The sequence below is a fragment of the Canis lupus genome, chromosome 29, assembly GCF_011100685.1.
Source record: "Canis lupus familiaris isolate Mischka breed German Shepherd chromosome 29, alternate assembly UU_Cfam_GSD_1.0, whole genome shotgun sequence".
NCBI classification, from domain to species: domain Eukaryota; kingdom Metazoa; phylum Chordata; class Mammalia; order Carnivora; family Canidae; genus Canis; species Canis lupus.
In genome coordinates, this window is record NC_049250.1 from 17,765,060 (window position 1) to 17,792,111 (window position 27,052).

At 37.9% G+C, this 27,052-nt stretch overlaps 1 long non-coding RNA gene across 1 annotated transcript in view; it reads right to left on the minus strand.

Moving 5' to 3' along the window:
* The window catches only part of LOC111093201, a 69,254-nt gene extending 42,439 nt beyond the window's left edge, over positions 1 to 26,815 (minus strand). The window contains exons 1-2 of the long non-coding RNA XR_005380861.1: positions 26,749 to 26,815; positions 25,677 to 25,767 (exon numbers count right to left, since the gene is read on the minus strand). This is a non-coding gene — a long non-coding RNA (uncharacterized LOC111093201). The remainder of the gene's footprint in view (positions 1 to 25,676; positions 25,768 to 26,748) is intronic.
* Between the last annotated feature and the right edge of the window lie 237 nt (positions 26,816 to 27,052).

The window sequence follows — 27,052 nt, forward strand, 5'->3', positions numbered from 1 at the left end:
AGGTTTTTTTCCTCTCTTACCAGTTACACACAATTTTGCACTGGTAGTAATCAAACACAGTAAAAACCAAAACCAAAGCAAACAAACAGGAGAGAAAAAGCGCATGTCAATGAAATCTACAGATAATCTTTAGGCCTAGAATATTGTGATACCATCAATTTTTAAAATATGAAAAGCTGAGTTTATAAGGCAATTCAGAGATTTTAAATGAAAGTTTCAATGAGAAAATGATGGTATTTTATTTTGGTGATAGTTACATATGGTAAAGTAGGGAGAGATCTTTTTTTTTTTTTAAGATTTTATTTATTTATTCATGAGAGACAGAGAGAGAGAGAGAGAGAGAGAGAGGCAGAGACACAGGCAGAGGGAGAAGCAGGCTCCATGCAGGGAGCCCGACATGGGACTCAATCCCGGGTCTCCGGGATCAGGCCCTAGGCTGAAGGTGGCGCTAAACCACTGAGCCACCCAGGTGTCCCGGAGGGATCTTCTTAACAGGTATCAAACAGCTAAATTAACTATAGAGATTCTAGTAAAAAAAAAAAAAAAAAAAAAAAAAAAAACGGCTTTGAGGAGGCAGTGATAATGGGCTTGGATTGTTAATTTGTTAATAAACCTTTATGGTAGAACTCATGAGAAAGTTATTTATTTATAAGAATATATAGTTTTACATACAGGGCATTTTCCAGAAGCAGAGAAGTGACCAGAAAGGATAAACTGTAAATTTTAAGCCACACATTACGAACTATTAGGGACAAAAGAGAAAGACTGAGATTTGATCACTTGACAAATATTTATAGAGCATTAACTAGATGCTAGTTTCTGCTCTAGGTATGCAAAATGTATTAGTAAACAAAACTGACAAAGATTTCTTAAAATGCATCCAAACCAGCAAAGAAGAAGTCAAACTTTCACTCTTTGTAGATGACATGATACTCTATGTAGAAAACCCAAAAGACTCCAGAAAATATTACTGGAACTAATACAGGAGTTCAGCAAAGTGGCAGGATATAAAATCAATGCACAGAAGTTGGTTGCATTTCTATACACTAACAATGGGGCAGAAGAAAGAGAAATCAAGGAATTAATCCCATTTACAATTGCACCAAAACCACAAGATACCAAAGAGGTAAAGGATCTGTACTCTGAAAACTAGAGAATACTTATGAAAGAAATTGAGGAAAACACAAAGAAATGGAAAAACATTCTACACTCATGGATTGGAAGAACAAATATTGTTAAAATATCCGTGCTACCCAAAGCAATCCACAGAGTCAACACAACCCCTATCAAAATTCCATCAACATTTTTCACAGAGCTGGAACAAACAATCCTAAAGTTTGTATGGAACCAGAAAAGAGCCCAAATAGCCAAAGGACTGTTGAAAAAGAAAACCGAAGCTGGAAGCATCACAATTCCTGGACTTCAAGCTGTATTACAAAGCTATAATCATCAAGACAGTATGGTACTGGCACAAAAACAGACACATAGATCAGTGGAACAGAATAGAGAACCCAGAAATGGACCCTCAACCCTATGGTCAACTAATCTTCCACAAAGCAGGAAAGAATACCCAATGGAAAAAATACAGTCTCTTCAATAAATGATGCAGGGGCACCTTCATCCCAATCTTTACAATAGCAAAGTGCACAATAGCCAAACTATGGAAAGATACCAGATGTCTATCAACAGATGAATGGATAAGGAAGGTGTGGTATATATACACAGTGGAATATTACTCAGCCATCAAAAAGAAAGAAATCTTGCCATTTGCAATGACATGGATAGAACTAGAAGCTATTATGCTAAGCAAAATAAGCCAGTCAGAGAAAGAAAAGTAGCATATGATTTCACTCATATGTGGAATTTAAGAAACAACATAGGGGAAGGGAAGGAAAAATAAAACAAGAAGAAAACAGAGAGGGAGGCAAACCATAAGAGACTCTTAACTACAGGGAACAAACTGAGGACTGCTGGAGGGGAAGTGGGTAGGGGGATGGGGTCACTAGGTGTTAGGCATTAAGAAGGGCACCTGAATTAATGAGTACTGGGTGTTGTATGCAACTGATGAATCACTGAATTCTACCTCTGAAACTAATAATACACTACATGTTAATTGAATTGAATTGAAGTTTAAAAAAATGACAAAGATTTCTGTTCTTGTAGAGTTAAATTCTTGGGGGAACAATATGTGCAAAAGTAAGTGAATTCTGAAATATGATAGAGGGCAATGAATGTTACAGGAAAAAGTAGAGCAAGACAATGGAGTTTGGAATGTTAGTCAGGGGGAATAGATCAGGTGCTGCGCTGATTGGGGTCTGGTGAGAGTCCTCTTCCTGGCTTACAAATGGCCTTCGCCTTTGTATATCCTTACATGGCAGAAGAAGAGTGAACTAGCTCTATCTTTTCTTGTGAGGGCACTACTTTTGGATAAAGACGTGATTCCTCATTTAAATTGAGGATTAGGGATGCCTGGGTGGCTCAGTGGTTGAGTGTCTGCCTTTGGGATCCTGGGATCAAGTCCTCTCCACGGGGAGCCTGTTTCTCCCTCTGCCTATCTCTCTGACTCTCTCATGAGTAAATAAATAAAATCTTTTAAAAATAGATAAATAAATTGAGAAATAGAATGGCAGTGATGCCAAAAGTAAAGAAGGTAGCCTCTTTAGCAAATACAGGGGTATGCTATTTAGATGACTCATTCCAATGGCAGGCAGTCCTTCATTGCACACTATTTGAATGTGAGTGGCTTGAACCACCTGCTGGCTTGCTGAACCCCACACTGATATTCCCCTCATTGTGCAATCTGAGTACATACTGGGGAACTGTGATTCTAGATTCCATCCTTTATGTCTCAGCATCACTTGTTTGATATTAAGTAGATAGTGGACACTTCCCTGAATCTAGTAAGCCAGAACCTATGAGGATAAAGCCATTTAACAAATTCTTTAGATGTACTGTTGAACTTCCAGGTGTAGGAAATGAGCTTTTACTTGGTGTGGCCGTTAGAGTATATAGCAGTGAAATAATATCTTGAGCCCTTTCAGAGACTTCAGGAAACAATAACAAATAAACATTTTCAGGACACTCAAGACCAATTAAAAGCCATGACAAGGATTAGAGCAGTGATTAAGAAAGATACATTCTTTCTTATTATTATTAAGGTCAGTGATCACAAGTATCATTTGTTAATATGTAGGAATATGTAGACAACGCTAATTTAAATGTTATCTTTGGGGATCCCTGGGTGGCTCAGCAGTCTAGCCCTGCCTTTGGCCCAGGGCCTGATCCTGGAGTCCGGGAATCGAGTCCCACATCAGGCTCCCTACATGGAGCCTGCTTCTCCCTCTGCCTGTGCCTCTGGCTTTCTCTCTCTCTCTCTCTCTCTCTCTCTCTCGCTCTCTCTCTCTGTGTCTGTCATGAATAAACAAAATCTTAAAAAAATAATAAAATAAATGTTATCTTTATTCTGTAATTGATTTAGTTTAAAATTTGTTCCTGGGCAGCCCCGGTGGTGTAGCGGTTTAGCGCCGCCTGCAGCACGGGGTGTGATCCTGGAGACCCGGGATCGAGTCCCATATCGGGCTTCCTGCATGGAGCCTGCTTCTCCCTCTGCCTGTGTCTCTGCCTCTCTCCTCGCTCTCTCTGAATGAATGAATAAATAAATCTTTAAAAAAATAATAAAAATTAAAAAAATAAAATTTGTTCCTAATTCATCTGCGTCTTTGGAAGCTTAAAAATTGAACTATGAAATAAAACTATGAGTCTTTTACAAAAATGAATATTTTTTAATAAATGTATTTTTTATTGGTGTTCAATTTACCAACATACAGAATAACACCCAGTGCTCATCCCGTCAAGTGCCCCCCTCAGTGCCCGTCACCCATTCACCCCCACCCCCCGCCCTCCTCCCCTTCTACCGCCCCTAGTTCGTTTCCCAGAGTTAGGAGTCTTTATGTTCTGTCTCCCTTTCTGATATTTCCTACCCATTTCTTCTCCCTTCCCTTCTATTCCCTTTCACTATTATTTATATTCCCCAAATGAATGAAAACATATAATGTTTGTCCTTCTCCGATTGACTTACTTCACTCAGCATAATACCCTCCAGTTCCATCCACGTTGAAGCAAATTGGGGGGTATTTGTCATTTCTAATGGCTGAGGAATATTCCATTGTATACACAGACCACATCTTCTTTATCCATTCATCTTTCGATGGACACCGAGGCTCCTTCCACAGTTTGGCTATCGTGGCCGTTGCTGCTATAAACATCGGGGTGCAGGTGTCCCGGCGTTTCATTGCATTTGTATCTTTGGGGTAAATCCCCAACAGTGCAATTGCTGGGTTGTAGGGCAGGTCTATTTTTAACTCTTTGAGGAACCTCCACACAGTTTTCCAGAGTGGCTGCACCAGTTCACATTCCCACCAACAGTGCAAGAGGGTTCCCCTTTCTCCACATCCTCTCCAACATTTGTGGTTTCCTGTCTTGTTAACTTTCGCCATTCTCACTGGTGTGAGGTGGTACCTCATTGTGGTTTTGATTTGTATTTCCCTGATGGCAAGTGATGCAGAGCATTTTCTCATGTGCATGTTGGCCATGTCTATGTCTTCCTCTGTGAGATTTCTGTTCATGTCTTTTGCCCGTTTCATGATTGGATTGTTTGTTTCTTTGGTGTTGAGTTTAATAAGTTCTTTATAGATCTTGGATACTAGCCCTCTATCTGATACGTCATTTGCAAATATCTTCTCCCATTCTGTAGGTTGTCTTTTAGTTTTATTGACTGTATCCTTTGCTGTGCAAAAGCTTCTTATCTTGATGAAGTCCCAATAGTTCACTTACAAAAATGAATATTATGTTGGGATAAGAAATGAGAATTACATAGTTCTTAATAGAAAAATATAATCTCTGTAACTTGCTAACTTAAAACTTCTTAAAAGGACTGTTTTTGATATACTTATTGATAGTATTTTTTTCCTATGGCATAAAAAACTAGTTAAGCATTATGTGTAGTTTTAAAAATATATTATTTTGGGAAATATATTTCTAAAACACCTGACGATGTATTTTTTTAATTCATTTGAACAAATGTGAGGAGAAAGAATGATCATCATTGTATTAGGATTCTTTAGAGAAACAGGACAAGTAGTGTGTGTTTGTTTTATTGTTTGCTTATTAATTATGAGAAATTGACTTTCATAGTTATGGAGGCTGAGAAGTCCCACAAGGTGGCTCTCCACAAACTGGAGAACCAAGAAAACCAATGGTATAATTCAGCCCGAAGTCCAAAAGGCCTGAGGGACAGGGGACACAGTAGTGTAACTTCCAGTCCAAGGCAAAAGAATATGAGATGAGATGTCTTGGCTCAAGCAGTGAGGCAGGAAAAATGGGTGAATTCTTTCTTTCTCTGACTTTTGTTATATCCCAGCTGTCAATAGGCTGGATGATGAACCTTGGGAAGAGCAATCTCCTTTGCTGAGTCTGTAATTCAAGTGCTAATCTCGTCTGGAAACATCCTCACAGATACACCCAGAATTGTTTGATTTGGGAACCCCATGGCCAGTCAGGTTGACACATAAAGTTAACCATCACAATTATGCTTGTGAAAAATCTCTTGAAAACATTGTATTCTTTGGATTATATGCTCAATATACTTCAAATGAAAGGATATAGGGAGAAAACAGAACTTTTCACATAAGAGGTGCTACAACATTCATTTGTGCATACTTAAGTTATACACTAAATAGCTAGAGAATGGTGAGTTTTCACAAGCATAAATTACTTCCACTTTAATAAAACCTTATGTTGGAATTGACCAATATCATGAGTAATAGCAATGTTCACTGAAAGTCATGACTTTATTTATTTATTTTTAAAGATTTATTTATTTTAGAGAGAGAGAGAATGAGTTAGGGATTCTTCAAGCAGATTCCCTGCTGAGTGGGGAGCCCGAGGCCGGACTTGATCTCATGATCCATGAGATCATGACCTGAGCTGAAACCAAGAATCAGACACTCAACCAGTGTCCCACTCACCCAGGCTCCCCAAAAGTCATGATTTTGTAACATAATCCAATAGTATAAACATTATTGACAGTTGTCAACCTGACCAGTTGCTATCTAAAAAAGGGAGGGAACTACAGTTTAGTTAACTATATTTGTTATACCAAAACAACAGCAACAACAAAACCAAAATCTAGTGATTGAGCAAAATACATGTTTTTGCTCCTGTAAAAGTCAAGTGTCTGTGTTCATAGTCAGGAGGCAGCTTTTTCCAGGTGATGATTCAGGGACTGAGGCTCTTCCAATTTTGAGGTCCCTACATCCCACATGGTCTTCAGTCTTCATCTGGTTGCTGAAGGAGGAACAGACAGTATAGAACCTCATCTGCTTCTGTCCAAAATAGCCTACCCCTGGTTGATCCTGGTGTACATTCATGGACAAGATCTTACTGCAAAGTCACACCTACTCTGTTATCTGCAGAACCATCTGCACACCTGCTTCTCCATCCCAACTCTTCACTTTAGAAAGGAGAGCCTAAATGCCTTCTGGTCTCTGTTGCTGCTTGATTCCAGTTGGCTTATCAATGTTAAATCAGAGCACTTGTCATAGAGCACATCTTCTACCCTATAGTTAGCATAGTGCATGCTGCCAATATGAGTGATAATCCTCCTGAGAAAGATTTATGAATATATTGCTTGGGAATAAATCAACTTAATTAAAAATAATAAAAACAAACTGAAAACCATTCAAGAAGAATTCTAATCTAAAATGTGACTAGAGATTACAGGTTTCATCTTATTTTTGAGGAAGTGAGGGTTTTTTTTTTGTTTTACATCCAATAATTATATGTAATTTTCCATCATAAATATTACATTCATATATACATGGGTCTTGAGGAATTATTTAGGAATAATAGTGATGTATTATGTGTAAAAGATTAGTAAATCTCACTACAAATGATGCTAATAATTAAAATTATGCATGCATAATAAGTTTTTCAGTTGGGTAGGCAACTGAAAAAATGATTTGTGTTGTTTCATAGCCATTTATAGCCACATTAGTAGTATCTAGCATGTATTTTTCAAAGCATTAAATTTCAAAGTTTTCTGGCAATGTGATATTTGTATTCACTAGCACTTAAAATAGTTGAGGGAAAAGGTGGTTAATTACAGGAACACCCATGGTGTTGTATAATTGCTGAAAAGTGATTTCCATGTCTTGAGTGCTCTTGGGAACATTAAATACATCAGTGGGATTTCCAACACCTCTATGAAACTGGTAGGTTCATTTGCTATTTTATGTCTAACCTAAATGGATATTTTTTTCTCCACATACCTAAGGAAACCCACTGTAAGGATGGTTATTCTTCTTTCATTCAGATGTTTTTCCTTTATCTGAGCAATAAAAGGATATATGAAACAATGTTAAGAATATTTTTAGGGGCAGCCCAGGTGTCTCAGTGGTTTAGCGCTGCCTTCAGCCCAGAGCCTGATCCTGGAGTCCTGGGATCAAGTCCCATGTCGGGCTCCCTGCATGGAGCCTGCTTCTCCCTCTGCCTGTGTGTCTCTCTCTCTCTCTCTCTGTATCTCTCATGAATAAATAAATAAAATCTTAGAAAAAAAAAAGAATATTTTTAGTGGGACACCTGGGTGGCTCAGTGGGTTAAGTGTCAGACTCCTGATTTCGGCTTAGGTCATGATCTCAGGGTGGGGAGAGCTTGCCCTGTGTCAGGCTCTGTGCTCAGCAGGGAGTCTGCTTCTTCTCTTCCTTTCCTTCTCCTTCTGCCCCTCCCCCACTCCTGCACATGCTTGTGTGTGCTCTCTCTCTTTCTAAAGTAAATAAATAAATCCTAAAAAAAAAAAAAAAAAAAAAAGAATGTTTTTGGTAATGCCTTCAGTTAGGGGTCATTTTGTTTAACTTCTTGTAGGAAAGCTTGAGTGGAATAAATATTATATTTTTGTACATCAAGAAAAATTATTCTGATCATTATGTTTTATTCATAAAACCATACACACATGTAGAGTACCTGAATTAACAACAGATACGATATCTGGGTGACCATACACACATGACTGAATGTCACCCAGATATCATACCTGTTGTTAATTCATGTACTCTATGTATGAACATAATTTGTCTATGCAGGAGAAGCCACTTCCAGAGATGAAGAATGAATGAATCTTTCAATAAATGACCTCACATATATAAAGAAGATGAATGAATAAATGATACAAATAACAGAAAGGGAGGAGAGTCAGATAAGGGACAATGGGCACAAATGACAAAATCTTTATAGCATCAGTTGGGTCCCCAGGTTTTGATGAATGGGAAGAATTCATACATCTAAAAGGGCCAAGCAGAGGTAATGGCCCAAAACCTGAAGATCAGAGGAACAGAGGAAAAAGCACAGAAGTAATAATGTGCATGATAAAATGCCTGTAGTACGGAAAAAAATAGTTTTAAAAAACATGATAGTATGTGCTCAACCAAGCCTATTTGGGGTTAGAAGTGACTTGGGTACCAGTCTGCAACCTCTGAGTCAGGAGTGGAATGCAGGCTACAGTTTTGTTTGTTCTTTGCACATATATGTTAAGTTTTATAAGGCTGAATTTGTGTACACATGGAGAAAACTATAGTAATAATTACTGTATAGAAAATTATAAAGAAGAATTAGAGATTCTTCAAAATTCAATATTTATCTTCCTTTGAAAAAGCAAGCACTATCCAAAAGATAATAAATTACTTAGCATAAAAATTCAGGAATATATTAACATAAAACACTATGTATCACTTTAATATTACGCTGATTTATTAAGCCATAACAACTTCTGCTTCAAGCATGATGTAATGAAATATAATTTTTTTAAAATGTCTGAACTAAAAAAAAAAAGTCTGAATCTTAATAGAGTGTAAGTTTCTTTAGAAGAGGAACTGTCTGGGTCACCTGGGTGGCTCAGCGGTTGAGCATCTGCCTTTGGCCCAGGGTGTGATCCCAGGATGCTGGATCAAGTCCCACATCAGGCTCCTTGTGGGGAGCTTGCTTCTCCCTCTGTCTGTCTCTCTACCTCTCCCTCTCTCTCTCTCTCTCTCATGAATAAATAAATAAAATCATTAAAAAAAAGAAGAGGACCTGTCTGATTTATTTTTGTTTCCTCCAGAGCATTAGCACAGAGAAGCTATTCAATAAATGTATGTCTCATTGTGATTAGATTAATAAATGTCTTAAGACTTCATAAATCAGTAAAAGATTTCAATTGAGGAGCTGGTAAGGAAGTGCCTTGATTCTAAATGATAATGATGGCGAATATTAGACATTTTGGGGAGACAATGTACTTGACAACTTTGAGCACCAGGTAATTTTGCTCAGCAGGTGAGGGATAGATGAAATCACAAACTGGGAAGAATTTTAGAGAGAAAAAAAGGTAAAAATAAATCAGACAGAATTAAGGAGTAGAAATCACAGAATGTGTCTGAAATTACAGAAAAAAAGGGTTACTGTTATTTGCAAAAGTATGATTCCTTGATTAGGTAAAATATGAGAGATAAAATCAGGTTAAATTTATTTTAATTATAATTATGATTAAAATACGAGAACTCACCAGTGTACTTTATATGCACATACATACACACCTATATAATTTACATTATAGATAAAATATTCACATTATATAAATGATAGATAAGCTTTTGTTAATACTTAATCCTAAAACAATGTATTTGCTTTGGGGAAATCAGAACTCTGTCCCTTTTCCCTTACATAAAGACGGGAAAGTATTTATTGCTTTTTCTTTCTCAGGTTCACTCTGATCTTACAGAATATGCACTTTCAGTTTTATTTCAACAGAACATCCATGGATAGCTTGAATTTCTATTTATTTATCTTTGTCAACATTTTTATTTCCCCAATGGACATTTCCACAGAATCCATTTTTACTTCTATGTGATCAGAGGAACTCCATTGATCAAATTCAATAACATCCTTGGTGTAATTTCGGAGGAAATTACAGAGAGCACTTCAGGTTTACCACTTTCTTGGAGGGGAAATATTAACACCCTCACCTCTTGCTCCCAATATAAGATTCTGGGTAAGAGTGAGCTACTCATTTTCTGAAGAAGCATTAAGTCTTTTAGACTTCTCTAGTCACTTGGTAAATTACCTCTTCCATTGCCCAGAACAGTACTCAGAGATTTTAAGGAATTAATGTTTTAAAAATAGAAAAATGATAAACCCATTATAAGTGGTTTCCTTCAAATTTTATTTTAAATAAAGCTTATTATGTAAGTGCATGTACATATATAAATATATATATAAGTATATGTATGCATTAGTATTTATATAAAAGGATATTGGAGATTTCAGTTGTATATTTGTATTATTAGTTAGGCCACAGCAGGTTTTCTGGCTGTAATAGAAATCCAGCAAAATAGTGGCTTACACCAGATCAGGATTTCTCAACTTTGGCACTGTTGACATTTTGGACCATATAATTCTTGGAGATGGGGACTTTCTTGTGTATTGTAGGATGTTTAGCAGCATCACTGGGCTCTACCCACAGATGCCAGAAACAACCACACTGTCCCAGTTAAAATGATAACCAAAAATGTCTCGTAAACATCCTCTGGGGGCCAGGGGGGCAAAGTTGTCCCCTACTGAGAATCACTGAGCTAGATATAAATGTATGTCTCACACATAGAGAGTCAAAGCTGGCACAATGGCTTTGTTCTGCATTAGGAACTCATACTTCTCTTTGTTTTGCCATCTTCAGGACCTACCCTCATCATATGGGGCCACAGATCTTACTCAAGTATCCTGATTCTAGGAGAGCAAGGAAAATGGTGCTGCAAACTAACTGTAAAAAAAAAAAAAAAAGTTCCCAACTGAGGGACATTGGCTCTGACTAGAGTTTATGGATTTCCATGTTGTAAATACTCCTACCATGGCTGACATTAAACTACCAACAGCTTAATAACTGGCTTGCAAGATTACTGAATGTCTTAACAATCAACTTTTATAAGGCAGTTTTAGTGGGAAGCAGCATACCACAGACAGAAGAAAGGGAAAAAGGAAGGAGAAGGTACAGTTTTCTGTTTAACGGTAAAGTGAAGTTTCACTTCTGTTCATGCCGATGGAACAGAACTTAGTCATGTGTTCATCCTAGGTGCAAGGAGGCTGAAATTCCATATTTATTCTGGTCAGCATATATCCAGCCAAAGAATCAGGGAATTTATCACTAGGAGAGAGAGAGAGAGAGAGAGAGAATATTTATTACAGGAAAAATTTCAGCCTCTACTATAGTAGTATTTGAAAACTGACCAGAAATCTCAGTGAATTTTATTTAAGAGGATCTTAGAAATCTCAGCAGAAGAGATATATCACAGACTTGCTCCAACAATCAATGGTTCCTCATACAGCTAATATCAGAGGATCTGGGGGACTATTCTTGAATTTCTTAAATTGAAGGTACATGTGTCTCTAAAATTCTGTATTTTTAGCTCAAGTTGTTTGAATTTGAAGTTGGTCACCTATGTTCTTCACCTTTTGGACTCACTAGGAAATAAATACCAGAGAATTTTGGAATTAGAATAGGCTTAATGATGATAATGATAACAATTATAATAGATAACATGTGTCAGTCACTTTCTAAATATTTTATATATTTTATGCTAATTTAATCTTTACAACAACCCTACATAACAAGTACTGTTATTATCCTCACATTTGGATGAGGAACCTGAGGGACAAATAGGTTAAGTGACTTACCTAAAGACACCCAGTGAATAAGAAGTGGGGCCAGGATTCATAGAGATTATTCTAATTTTCTCTGTGCATTCACCTTCATTTCCTTATAGATCTCCTCCTATGTGGAGGAGCTGAAAAGTAAAAGTCCCAGATTCTTCTTCAGCTGAAGTTCTGGGTAGACCCTGCCCTCTGAGTCATCAACCTCACATCAGTGAAACAGCTCAATGGAGGCAGCATTACTAGTAAAAGCAGCTATTTCCTGGCCACATCTAAGGTGGTGTGACCTTAAAACCAAAAATCCAGTGACAACTCCTCCAAAATTTGCAGAGAATTGTAAGGATGACAATTTCTGTATTAATCCTGCTCTGCTTTAGATACTAAGGGTGGTTTGTTTCCTGTGCTAGACTTTACAGACAACAAAAACTGAGGCTGAAATGGGAGAAGCATGACTGTTCTGAGATCATAAAAAGCCAGATCTAGCATAAAACTGTGTTAGCATAGTAAGAGTTTCAGTGATACAGTGGCAAGTTGGATGTGAGTTTTAAAGATTTTAAATTTATTTATTTTAGAGAGAGATTGAGAGAGAGAGAGAGAGAGAGAGAGAGGAAAGAGAGAGCATGAACATGTAGGGGAAGGAGCAGATGGAGAGAATCTCAAGCACACTCCCAGCTGAGTGTAGGGCCCAATGTGGGACTCAACCCAAGGATCCTCAGATCATGAACTGAGCCAAAACCAAAACTGATGCTTAACTGAATGAGCCACCTAGGCACCCCTGGCTTTGAGTTTTAGACTTAGGTTTGCCACTTACTGGTTCTGGAAACTTGGTAGGTTTTTCTTTTTGTTTTTATAATTTCCTCATTTGTAAGATGGAGATAATAACTTTTCCTTTTTAGGATTGTTGTAAAGATGGAATGATTTATCAGAGAGTCACTTTGGTGCTAATGACAGATCCAAAATAATAGTTGACTAAACAAGATGGAAGTTTGTTTCTCTGTAATGCAAAAGTCCCAACACAGTTCAGGCCTGGGATGGTAGTTGTCTGATCCTCAGAATCCAGGCTCCTACCCTGTTGTTTAACAATGATGAACATTTATCATCTAGTTGTGTCTAAGATGCCTATTTCCACATCTTAGCAGTGGGAACATATAGTTCATCTACTATTCTTACATGAAACAACAGGGTGAAGTTGTAGTCAGTGTGGTTCTTCTTTTAAGGACAAGATATAGAAGCTGTGCACATCATTCCACTCAGGCCCCCTTGTCTGGAAATTAGACATACTGTCACACTTTTGCTACAAGTGTCATCTTAAAATTTTAGCTACCAGCTGAGCAGTTATGGTCTCAATTAAAATTCTTAACTCAAGGCTTGGGAAGATGGCAGAGTAGGAGGACCGACCCTGAACTCACCCTGTCCCATGTTACAACTAGGTATCATCAGCATTCAAGTCAATAAACTGGAGAGCGATCCAAAGACTGACAGAACAAACTCCACAACTAAACATAGAGAAGAAGCTGCATCTGAAAGGGTAAGAAGGTCAGAAAGGCAGACAGAGACTGCCCACAGGAGGGAGGAAGCTGTGCAGGTGGAGAGGGAAGAGACATGAGCCCTTGCACCATGGAGCTCACACAGGGAAGACTAATCACCATAACATTTGGCTTTAAAAACCAGAGGGGCTAGGGATCCCTGGGTGGCTCAGTGGTTTGGCCCCTGCCTTTGGCCCCGGGGTGCAATCCTGGGGTCCTAGGATCAAGTCCCACGTCGGGCTCCCGACATGAAGCCTGCTTCTCCCTCCTCCTGTGTCTCTGCCTCTCTGTGTGTGTGTCTATCATGAATAAAAATAAATAAATAAATCTTAAAAAAAAAAAAAAACAGAGGGGCTGAATCACCTGAGTTTGTAAAACTAGTGGGACTTGGAGTCTGGAGCTTTAAAAGTCAGCTGATTCGGCATGAGGCAAGCTGGGAAGGTGAGTGATAGCTGGATCATCACGCTCAAAGAGACAACAGACTGCATGGACAGGAAATAAAAAGGGCAGTTTACACAAAACCAGGGGAAAATGGGAGACACATCTGTTTATACTGATTTCAGAGCACATTGGAGGACTTCAAAGATGAAGGAGCACCAGGCAATATTCCTCCCCCATCCTGAAGTATAAACACAGAACCACCTGCAGGAGGCAAGATGACACAGACACTTGCTACCTAACCTGCTATCAGTGCACGATGCCCACAAGGTATCCCAAGGACTCGCCTACTCCAAGCCTGCTAGCCTCAGCCGAGTTCAGGGTAAATTTTGTTAAAGCTGTGTGCATGCCCCACACAGCCACTGGGTGCACAGCTGCTTCCACACTGCACACCCACCCCATGCCCAGCCACTGTCATGTGCTACACCCAGCCTCATGTCCCTGACTACCCTGGCATGCAGTCTCCAGCTATCACAGTACTTTGGGTGATACAGCATAGGAATAGTGGTCCAATACAAATTTGGTAACACTGTTGCTCTGCTCCCAAGTTCCCCAGAGGGAACACCCCCTCAGAACTTGCCTACCTGGGTCTCACTAACACCACGGAGAACAATCACAGCTCACAACAGGCAGAGAGTCAGGGAAGACGACTGCACTGAAAGGAAAAGTGACTCAGATACAATAGCAAGGAGTAAGCATCACACATAGGGTACTCTCTTGAAGTGCCAGGTTCTGGTGAAGAGGGGACACTGCATTGCAGGAGCTCTTCTTCATAGAGTTACTACTTTCAAGAGCAGAAGCTGACTTTCTGACTTTTTCTAGACATAGCTGGCTTTCTTCACACACAGAAATAGACACAGAGAGGCAGACAAAACAAGGAGAGAGAAATGTATCCTAAATGAAAGAGCAGGAAAAGGCCACAGCCAGAGATATAAGTAGCGTATCTGATAGAGAATTTAAAGCAAGGATCATGAGGCTACTCACTGGACTTGAGAAAAGAATAGAAGACATGAGTGAGACCCTTAATACAAAGATAAGACATGACATAGCAGATAATAAAAGGCTCAATAAAATGAGAAGTAAAATGAGAAACACACTTGATCGGATGAACAGCAGGTTGGAAGAAGGAGAGCAATGAGTTACTTGGAAGACAGAATAATGGAAAGTAGTCAAACTGAACAAAAGAGAGGAAAAAGAATTACACAAAACAAGAATAGACTTAGAAAACTCAGTGGTTTCTTCAAATGTAGTATTTATATTATAGGAGTACCAGAAGAAGAGAGAGAGAAAGGGACAGGAAATTTATTTGAAGAAAATGTAACTGAAAACTTCCCCAATATGGGGGGGGGGGGGGAGGGAAACAGATATCCAGATCCAGGAGGCACAAAGAACTTCCATCAAATCAACAAAAACAGATCCACACCAAGACACATTGTAATTAAAATGGTAAAACACAGTGACAAAGACAATATTTTAAAAGTAACAAGACAAAAATCAGTAACTTACAAGGGAAAACTTATAAGACTAGCAAGAGACTTTTCAACAGAAACTTTGTAAGCCAGGGGTGCTTAGGTGGCTCGGTCAGTTAAGCATCTGCTTTTGGCTCAGGTCATGATCCTGAGGTCCTGAAATTGAGCCCCACATCAGTTTCCCTGTTCAGCGGGGAGTCTGCTTCTCCCTCTCCTGCTCCTCCTGCTTGTGGTCTCTCTTTCTCTCTCTCTGTCAAATAAATAAAATCTTCTTTATTTTTTTTAAAAAAGAAACTTTGCAAGCCAGAATGGAATGATATGATATATCCAAATGCTGAATGGGAAAAATCTTCAGCTGAGAACATTCTATCCAGCAAGGCTACCATTCTGAATAGATGGAGAGATAAAGAAATTCCCAGACAAACAAAAACTAAAGAGTTCATGACCACTAAACCAACCCTGCAAGAAATATTAAAGGGGATTTGTTGAGTAGAAAGGAGAGACCAATGTAGAGGTAGGAAACACAAAAGCAATAAAAATAAATATTTCTGTAAAAAAAATCAGTTAAGAAACTCACCAAAAAAAGGGTATTAAAATATAATAGCTGGGCAGCCCAGGTGGCTCAGCAGTTTAGCACTGCCTTCAGCCCAGGGCGTAATCCTGGAGACCTGGGATCGAGTCCCATGGTCGGGCTCCCTGCATGGAGCCTGCTTCTCCCTCTACCTTGTCTCTGCCTCTCTCTCTCTCTCTCTCTTTGTCTTTCTCTGTCTTTCATGAATAAATAAATTAATTTTAAAAAATAAAATATAATATAATAACATATACCTAAAATGTGGGGAGAAGAGGAGAAAAGAATGAATTCAAACTTCATTTACCATTTACTTTATAGACTGCCGCATGCAGAAGAGATTATATGCAAATCTAATGATAATCATATATCAAAAGCCACTAATGAATATGCAAAGAATGAAGAGAAAGAAAGCCAAACATATCATTAAAGAAAATCAAATCAGTAAAACATGAAAGATAAGAATCAGAGAAAATATTCAGAAACAACAACAACAAAACAAGTAATAAAATGGCACTACTAAATACATATCAATCAGTAATTACTCTGAATGTAAATAGGTGATGGGAGTCATTAAGGAGTACATTGTCATGATGTGTACTAGGTGATGTATGGAATTGTTAGATCATTATATTGTAAACCTGAAACCAATATAACTATATGTTAAATAACTGCAATGAAAATAAAAACTTTAAAAATATTTAACTTTATTACTAATAGTATGTAAGAAAGATATCATGACCATAGGGGATGACTAAAGTCTCTGCCACAGATGGGATAACATAGGCTAAGCACCTGGTACATGTACAGTAATAACACACATTCATATTGGCATCCTCTATTTTATTGTCTTAGGATCTTTTATCTCCTAGAGATAATATTATTCCAGATTTTGGTTGCAAAGGTAATAGCTTGGAATTCTGTTACCTGAACATTTTAGGAACTATGATTTATCTCTAAATCAAGAATGTGACATAGATTCCAAGCCAAATGCGAAGAAAAAGTGTCATTGTCCTTATAAAATGCTTTTGTGTTCATATATTCTGTTGCAGAAAAATAATAATAAATCATGACATTCTGGAAAGTTACTGGGGCCTTATACACATTTCAAGCTCTATGGCAATTCCAGGTGGCATGTTTGCTTTTGCAGAACTCTGAAATCCTCAATGCTGCTGATGGCTATAAAATTGTTCTAATTATTCCTTTCAAACAGTGAGTTCTAGAGTTAGCAGTAAACCTAATCAGTAGAACACTGATTCAGTTCGGTTGAGTGGCCTAGTAGTTCATCCAAGAAGATTTTTTATATCTCACAATTTTAACTTTAATAAGTAAGAAGAAAATAGGGAAATCATGGGAATTGGAATGGAATGGCCCTTAGAAAAATTGTGTAGTGAACAAGCTTGTCTTCAACATTTGCCCATATTCCTTTTTAGGTTTCCTTCTTCCTTTCCGTGGCAGTGCCCATTCCTCCAGGTTTCCGCTCCTCCAGGTGTATCTCATCTCTCGGTCTTGTTGGTAAAGAGCTAATTACCTAATACTACTCCCACTTTGGAGATGAAGCAAACTCTTATCTCAAAGACATGAAACCCAAATGCCTGAGAAAAGGGTACCAGAGGTATTTGGGATAGAAGATTTTTCTTTGTACTCATAAACTTACACCATGTTGGCAGCAATTCCCCATATATAGAAGTACCACCTGGTTAGATTTACTGGAAGCTATTTCTATTTTGGAGGCAAAATTGGCATGTGGATATAAGGATAAGTAACTAGGCAAGGGTCATTTAGCCTGCTTACGAGACTATTAAAATATTTCAAAAAGTTTGGAGTGGACCCTGGATTATAGTTGTTAATACTATTATTCTTGATGAGAGCAGAAAGAGGAATATCCATACCTCTCTGAGAATTTTCTTTTTTTTTTAAGAAAAAAAAATATTTTATTCATGAAAGATACAGAGAGAGGCAGAGACACAGGCAGAGGGAGAAGCAGGCTCCATGCAGGGAGCCCGACGTGGGACTCGATTCTGGGACTCCAGGTTCACGCCCTGAGGCAAAGGCAAATGCTCAACCGCTGAGCCACCCAGGCATCCCTCCCTGAGAATTTTCTATTTCTGTAGTCGATCATACCACATGGAGTATTTGAAGTGGCTCTGCCTAGAGAAATGGCAGAAATCACCAAAGATATTTAAGGGGCACCTGTGTGGCTCAGTTGGTTAAATGTCTGCTTTTGGCTCAAGTCATGGTCCCAGGGTCCTGGAATGGAGCCCCATGTCGTGCTCCCAGCTCAGCAGGAGTCTATTTCTCCCTCTCCCCACGCTGCTCATGCTCGTGCTCTCTCTCTCTCAAAGAAATAAACAAACCAACAAATAAATAAAATATTTTTTAAAGATATTTAAATACCTTCTCCTGCTTCCTATATGGTTTCACTCTCTATAAGTGGGTTCAGGGGTAATTTTTTGTCCTCAACGCTTGGACCAATGGCTGGAGAACTAACTGCTGATAGAAGATGACATTTTGGGGGAAATTTTAAAAAATATTTTATTTATTTATTCATAAGAGACACACAGAGAGAGGCAGAGACACAGGCAGAGGGAGAAGCAGGCTCCCAGCCTGTTGGGGGACTTGATTCTGGAACCCCGGGATCACAACCTGAGCCAAAGGCAGATGCTCAACCGCTGAGTCACCCTGGCATCCCTCCACTCTACAATTCTTAAGGAAAATTGTGAAGTGACTAAAATGCAGATGTTTAAGATTAAAAACCTAAATGTTGACTTTGTAATATGAAGTCCTTTTGTTTTTAGTCAGGGTGCCATTCTTGTAGATTTTAATTCTATGGGAAATATTGCTCCTCTCAAAGATTTAGCTTGGGTGCATCGTACCTACAAGGTAGAGATGTGTGGCTAAGCAGTCACCCATAGGGAAACAAGGCTGCAGGCAGGCAGGAGCTTCACCTCACACCTCACACTCAGAATTTCCAGGGTAAACAGCTTGGGATCATGTTCCAGACTATCCTCTGCAATAAAAAATTATCTGGCCTAAAAATGTCAACAGTGCCATGATACCTTGTTAAAGATGAAGAACTAGGCCCACACAGACTAAATAATGTGTCCAAGGATGCGCAGTCAGCAGGTGGCTGTGTGGCACTTGGCACCTAGAGGGTTCTGAATCAGGAGCCTTCTGCATCCAGTCTGGAGTGAAGGCCCAAGTGCACCTCAGTCATGACAACACACCCAGGTTTGCTTTTTTTTCTTCTAAATTAAGCACTCTTGTTTAATTTTTCCCTACTAAAATAGAGTTCAGCTGTCATAAAGAATATATAGAGCTTGGCTTATTTTTCCCCCAGTGTGATTTCATTTAAGCATTGAAGTTTGGCTCGTTTTTATTTTATTTTTGGACCAGGATTGAGGTACCTTTATAAATGATTCTTAGATTAGCTCTCTCTAATTACGGATCAGTGCACTGTGTTCTAGATTGTGTTCAGTCATTGTGATTTATCAGCCAGTGATTTATCCTAAGTGTCTATCACTGTCTCTTGTCATCTTTTTCCTATCACTTCTTTCCCCCCACTGATTTTAATTCAGAGATTTCTTTTGATCCATGAATAATGCTTTTTAAATGACTAAAATCACCCAAAAAAGGATGGGATGTATTTGAGAGGGCAAAATTCAGGTCTGATCATATATTTGACAAATAAGGAACAAATAGGTGGGGATGCCTGGGTGGCTCAGTGGTTGAGTATCTGCTGTTGCTCAGGTCGTGATCCCAGGGTGCTAGGATCAAGTCTCTCATCAGGCTTCCCTCAGGAATACTGCTTCTCCCTCTGCCTATGTCTCTATCTCCCTCTCTGTGTCTCTCATGAATGAATATATAAAAATCTTAAAAAAAAGAAATTGGTGTACAGAATATCGTATGAGAAAGAATAAATAAAATATGAATAACACCTTTTATGTTAATAATATGTGGTTATATTTCCATTTAGAAATTTTACTTCTATACATTTTCAACTGAGAAATGATTTGATATGATTTATAAAAGACTCATTTTACAGAATTTATAAATCTGGAAAATAATGTAAGTTTCTTAAGATGTATTTCATTAGATTTACAGTCTTTTTGGCTTTGCATTTCTCATCATCTCATATTTGGAATACCTCCAATCCTCTTAACGGGCTTGTCTACTGTTAATGAAATGTCCCTCACATTTTTCCTCCATCAGAGTACACGTTCTAAAATTTAAATCTGATCATATCATTATCCTACTTAAAATTCTTCGACTATTTCCATAAACTTTCCAAAGCACTTCTTGAAACATGCAAGACCCCCACCTACCCAGCAAACCCCCTTCCTTCAGGGCTTCCCTTACTCAGGCCAAATGGAACTATTTGTAGTTTCTTATACAAGCCAGCCTTTTTGGTGCCTCGCTACATTTGCATTTGGAGTAGGCTCATTGCAGACTGTGTACAAATAAACTCACTTATTTTCTAAAATGCAAATAATGCCCCTTCTGTGAAATGTCCCATAATAACCTCTATATGCCTCTATTATAATATTTAACTATATTGTATTTTAATTATCTATTTACCCATCTGCCTTGTCTACTAAATGTTGAATTCCTCCTCAGCAGGGCCTTCCTTTTTTTTTTTTTAAGATGTATTTATTTATTTGAATACATGCATCTCTGGCCCATGCATGGATTGCTGTGGTGATGAACGCTTTGAGATTTATATAAGTCTTTGGGCTTCAACTCACAGGGGTTCTTCATATTCTGAGGGAAAGGGCCAGTTCCCAGACAACCTTTATTTGAAAGACACAGAGACAATGAGAGAGAGAGAGAGAGAAAATATATATATAGAGAGAGAGCATGAATGGAGTGAGGGGCAAAGGGAGAAGCAGACTCCTACTGAGCAGGGAACCAGATACAAGACTCCATCCTGGAACTCTGAGATCATGACCTGAGCCAAAGACAAAGACAGATACTTAACTGACTGAGCCTCTTTTTTTTTTTTTTTTAAAGATTTTATTTATTTATTTGAGAGACAGAGATAGAGAGAGATAGAGAGAGAGGGAGAGAGAGGAGGACCTTCCTGATCATGTTTGAACACTTCCCTATTTTACATTCTGGAATATAGTAGATGGTCAATGAATTTTTTTTAAAGATTTTTTTTATTTATTCATGAGAGACACACAGAGAAAGGCAGAGACATAGACAGAGGGAGAAGCATGCTCCTCACAGACTGGGGATCACACCCTGAGCTGAAGGCAGATGCTCACCACAGAGCAACCCAGGTGTCCCTCAATGAAAATTTTTTGAGCAAGAGAATGAATAAGAAAATACATGTTGAATATATCAAATTACACTAGAGTCAAATTTAATCAATTTCAAGCACTCCTCTTGATCTCTTAACCTTTTTTGTTGTTGTTGTTAACACATTCTGTAAAGAGATTTATCTCAAAGTTATGTTGTAGAATATTTAAAATGTAATTCAGGTTATTATTACAGGCTAAGCAAAATTACCTATATTCATTTTTGTGAGTATTGGAATATTTTGATAAGCAAATAGAATATAGAAATGCATTCAAAATAAACTCAAATAGCATGACTTGAAGTGCTGTTATCTCAAAATTTCATTACTCTGCAAACATATTTTCAATGTTCATCAATCTAGTGGTAAATTACTACTAGAACAATATTTTAGAATCTCACTTCTAAAGAAGTCTTTTACCAGCTAGAAGGAGGCTAGTTTCTGCTGAATTATTTCATATTTTATGTGTATATTTAGAGGACTAAATTGAGCTTAGCTTTAGTCATGCTTACTTTAAAGGGAAAAAAACCAATAATTTTCTTCCAGAAATGTCCTTGTGGTCATTTTCTTTTCCATATAATTAGTTACCTGTGAGAACCCTGTTATTTAGTTAGTATTCGTCATAATTTCCTGCCCTGAGAAAATCTCATACATTAAATTCCAGTTTTGCAGAGTGTTTGCTGCATAATGTTTACAAAAGAAAATGAGGAAGAAAATTACATTATGAGGAATAGCCCTACTGTGAGGTATTATTTTTAAAACAACAGAAAATGTTACTACAACAGAGGTGGTGAGAAATAGGATAGCCATGAAGAAAACAGGTAACATTTTATCAAACCAAATTCTGACGGAATGAGTCAAATCAGTGTGCTGGAAGTCACTTCCTGTTAACAGACCTTCACACACCCAGGGGTCACCAGAAATGGGAGCATCTCAATTTTACTCTCAACTTTATCATTGATTTGTGACTTTTGTTTGTAAAATGCGAAGAAATGGTTGCTTGCTCAGTACTGTCAAGGCAGTGTTTAAAGGAGCTATGTGAGCTTCTTCTGACAAGTGTAAAGTCATCCCTCTTTTTAGAAGTAGTGGATTTAGAAGTAGTAGTAAGATCAGGGCTCACTAAAGACATGGGTCAAAACAGAAATAAACCAACACTATGGCAAACTCTTGAGGGAGAGCCAAGCTTTAGGAGAAATAAATAGGTACTTTACCTTGACCCCAGATCATTTAAAAACAAGGTAACTAAAAAATAGTTCTGAGAATTATTGTTTAGTATTTTCAAATGCATTTTTAAAGTTTATGTCAAAGAGCTAACATCCCATTGAAAAGAAAGCTTTAGTTATTTTAAATAATGTTAAGAGGTTATGTCTGACAGCAATCCACTGGAGGGCAGTATATAGCAAGAGTTATGGCTGATTGCCTGGAATATTGATTTGTTTCAGAATATAAACTGAATATCACATTACAGCTTAATTTTAAAAAATGACACACAGTCTACTGTCTGTTTTAAAGTTTAAAAAGATTTCCTACATTAGGTGCCTGGATAAGTCTGCATATTTCCATTTGGTGTGAAGAATGATGGGGCTGATTATTTGTTGAAAGCATTTCTGTCTTCCTGACAAATCAAAGTGTGAATTCAAGTTTCTCTACTCAGTTGAGCAGTGATGCATTGCAGTCTGGCTAGACTTTAATTTATACTGTTTCCCTAAGGAAAGAAACCAGGTTTCCAGAGACAGCTGTCATTAATTGAAGTTAGGTCACACCACCTCACATGTCTTGACCTCAGAACATGGAGTACAGTGGTCTTGATCATATCAGCTGCTGTATAGCACATGTTTCCTTAACAAAATGTATTTAATTTGATTTCTGAGCATCAATGACACATCTGTGAGAGAGAGTTTAGAATTCAAATTGCCATTTAACTGTAAAGAAATATTACAATTGATGAAAACTAGCATCTTTTGCTATAATAATATCTACTTTCTCACCTATAGTTCCTTCCTACCTCCAAAAATTCATCCAGTCACTCATATTCCATAAATTTACTCAATATTTATTGTTTTCCTACAATGTATATGCTCTGCAAGCCCTGGGGTTAAAGATGAGCATGAAATTTCTGTTTAGAAGAATGGAATAGGACATAAACTCTCAGAATATTAGGACTTGGTGAGCCTTAGATGTCCTCAAATAATAATAGCAGGTATGTGTATAGCAATCTGAACCAGGCACTTGTTCTGAGCTATTTTCATAACAACCTTGTGAGGTAAGTTCCATCATCATCATCATCATCATCATCATCATCATCATCATCCCATCATTATCACTACCATCATCATTACCATTATCATCATCATCATTCCCACTTACAGATAGGTACATTGAGGCATAGGAAGATCAAGTCCTTTGCCCATGGTCACACAGAATGAATGACAGAGCCAAAATCTGCAACTTGCTCCAGACCCCATGCTCTGAACAACTGATGAATATATTTAAGAGGAGAGGTTCCAAGTGAAGCAAAAGTCAGCTTGGAAAATAGGTAATTTAAGGATGGTGTTTTGCTTTTGTGAGAGATAAAATGTACTAGACAATTAAGGAAATGTTCTATTAGGCTATTGCTCTAGGGAGAATGCTCATTAATGAATGTCTCAAAAAAGAGGGAGAGAATTTAGTAGTCCAGACAGGACTCTCCCTTAACATCCAGAAGAAACTCTGGCCCATGCATGGATTGCTGTGGTGATGAACGCTTTGAGATTTATATCAAGTCTTTGGGCTTCAACTCACAGGGCTTCTTCATATTCTGAGGGAAAGGGCCAGTTCCCACACAACCTAGAGTCAGTCCTAATAGGGATCTGGGCAGTGATCTAGACAGATTATACGGAAGATAAGAAAGACCTTTTACAACCACTTTTTAAAGCAGGCCAATAATCTAAGAAAAATTTTCCATATTAACTGAGAAGACAAAAAGTCTGTCTTTATACTAGTATAACGTTTGTTAGGAAATTTTTTTTTAAGATTTATGTATTTATTATTTGAGAGAGAGTGAGAGAGTGCACACACACTGGGTGGGAGGAGGGGGTAGAGAATCTCAAGTAGATTCCCCACTGAGCATGGAGCCCAACATTGGGCTCCAACTAAGGATCCTGAGGTCATGACCTGAGCCGAAATCATAAGTCATATGCTTAACTGATTGAGCCACCCAGGTGCCTCTGTTATAAAATTTTTTGAAAATCTTATAAATAAATTCATTGTGGTAGGCAGGAAAATGGCCCCTCCAAGATGTCCACTTCCTAATTCCTGAAACCTGTGAATGTATTATGTTACAGGACAAGAGGGAATTAATTCCGTTGCAGAGGGAAATTAAGGTTACCGATCATCTGACCTTAAAATAACAGAATTATCCTGGATTACCTGGTGGACTCGATGTAATCACAATGGTTGTTTAAATGTGAAAGAAAGGCAGAGGTGTCAATGTCAGAATGATGTAATGTGAGAAAGACTAACTGGTTATTACTGGCTTTGAAGATGGAGAGAGGCCATGAATCAAGGATTCCAGGCAGCCTCTACAAGGGTAAAAGGAAAAAAAAAATCGATGGTCTCCTAGAACCTCCACAAGGAGTGCAGCACTGCTATCTTGATTTTAGCCCAGTGAAACCCATTTTGGACTTTTGTACTGTTTTAAGCTACTTAAGTTGTGGTAATTTGTTATAGCAGCAAAAGGAAATTAATATGCCCATCAAATGTTAGTCAACTTTGACCATTACAAAAAGATAAAAAAATCCCTTTTAGCATACCCTCCACAACTTTTTGTATTCATTTGGGTTTTGTCCTACATTTTTCTCTTCTTATTCTGAAGCAACCAGTCATATTACCTTAGAGCAAAACTACTCTCATCTCCTTAACACAAACACATCTCTCACAGTGCAACTTCTCAAAGTGGCAAAAATGAACGTGTTCTTTAGCAGACCCAAATACGTACTCTCTCTGTACCAAACAAATAAGAGGCAAAAATATAACCACAATTATGCTTAGTAACTAATGTTTCAGTATTCTGTTTCACCTAGAAATGATCTAGGCATCTAGTAAATGTTAACTTTATTTATTTATTTATTTATTTATTTATTTATTTATTTATTTATTTATTAAAGACAGACAGAGAGAGAGAGAGGCAGAGGGAGAAGCAGGCTCCATGCAGGGAGCCTGACGTGGGACTTGATCCCGGGTCTCCAGGATCATGTCCTGGGCTGAATGCGGTGCTAAACCACTGAACCACCCAGGGATCCCCTGTTAACTCAATTTAATATCAATACAAGGTCTTAAGTCACCTAAAAATCTTAGAAATTATCTTCAAGTTGACATATTACAGAACACTGATACTGTTTGTAATTAAGGAGTCTGCCTAAGTTGATGTTTGGCTGCTGTGGACAAGTTGATAGGAAAGACCACGTGCTTCCTTCTTTGCTACTGGTGGGAAGTTTAAACCATGCCAAGCCCCTGCCTACATGCAGGAATTTCACTCCAGCCCCTCCCCTAGCCACCATAAAAGACCCATGCCAGTCTCCTTGTTCTCTTTCAAGCCACTTTGAACCTGTTTGGGAGGCCTGCCCTGCTCTCTCCAGAAAGCCTCCTAATGTGAGTAATATTCCTACCTTCTTGGTCTTCCTGTGGCATGATCAGTTTCCAGTCTGAACCACATTTTGGGTGGATATCCATTGTTTCTTTGCAAGAGTGTCTACAAAACTGTTGAAATAAAATTTGTCAAAATTATGATTCAGTTTTGGTTAAATATTGGTTAAATGTTAAAATAAACATTTTTTATAATCTCAACATTTAGTAGAAGTAGTATCTTTTTCAATCAGCAAACCTGCAAATGTTTAGGAAAAATATACTAAATAGAAAAAAGGTCTACATGTATATTATACTTAACCTTGATCTAATAGAAAATATGTAGCTGCTTTTAATTAAATCAAAATAATGAGTCTTGTTTGCCAAGGATTTACCTAAATTATGTGCACATGAATTCTTGAAACATTTGTGGGCTCAATTCTATAACGATACCTCTTTTTTAACATTGAAAATATTCGAGGTTTAATTTCCTTAAATCCAGATATTTTGGGAATATTCAGCTTACATAAGTGCTTTTTATCACTAAGTCAATCAGAGTAGGGCTCCTTTAAGAGATTTTATAATCTAAGTTATTAATACCATGAAGGGTAGGAAAATGCTGTATACTTACACAGTGAGATATAAGGACCTTTTCGAATTACAGATATATAAACAGACAGACACAAATAGAGAGCTTATAACTTTATTTTAAAAAATTCAGTCCTGAGTCAAGCATAAACACAGAAACAAAATATCACTGGTCTAAATAGGGTTTTATTCGTAGTGGGTATAAATTCCTAGTTGATTTTAACTCAAGACAGGGAAAAAGATAAACAGAAAAGATGAACACACCACATTCGCTGTCTTTCAACCAAGAAAACAAGATCCCTATAAACCACTGATATATTTACAGAAATCACAAAATGATCAGACCATGAAAGCAGAAGAATCTAGCACCAGATATGAAACAAGTACTCAAAAGGTATTGAATCAAATCTTCATCATGGTATGAATGGACAAGAGTCCAGAACACAGGATTAGGAACCGAGCTCACTTTTGGCTCTCTGGATCACCACACAGGACTGAAGCACAATGGCTCTGAGGGGGTCTCATTACCTGGTAGGGGTAAACAGGATCCTGAGGCAGGGACAAATAATATCTGAGTTGTGGCACCAAACCCTGAAAGACAAAATGCTCCAGACAGTTAAGGAAATAGTTTTATTCAGGCCATTGCAACAGAGACAACATTCATTCTGATAAAGATCTCAAAGATGGACAAAACTTGGAGTTTTATAAAACATGAGAGTCTTTGAGGAAGAGTAGAGAGGAGTCTTAACTCAGAGACATGGTGGTCTTTTGCAGTTACCTGGTTAGTTGTTTAGCCATTTTGTCCCTTCTCAAACAAAGAATTACAAAAGGA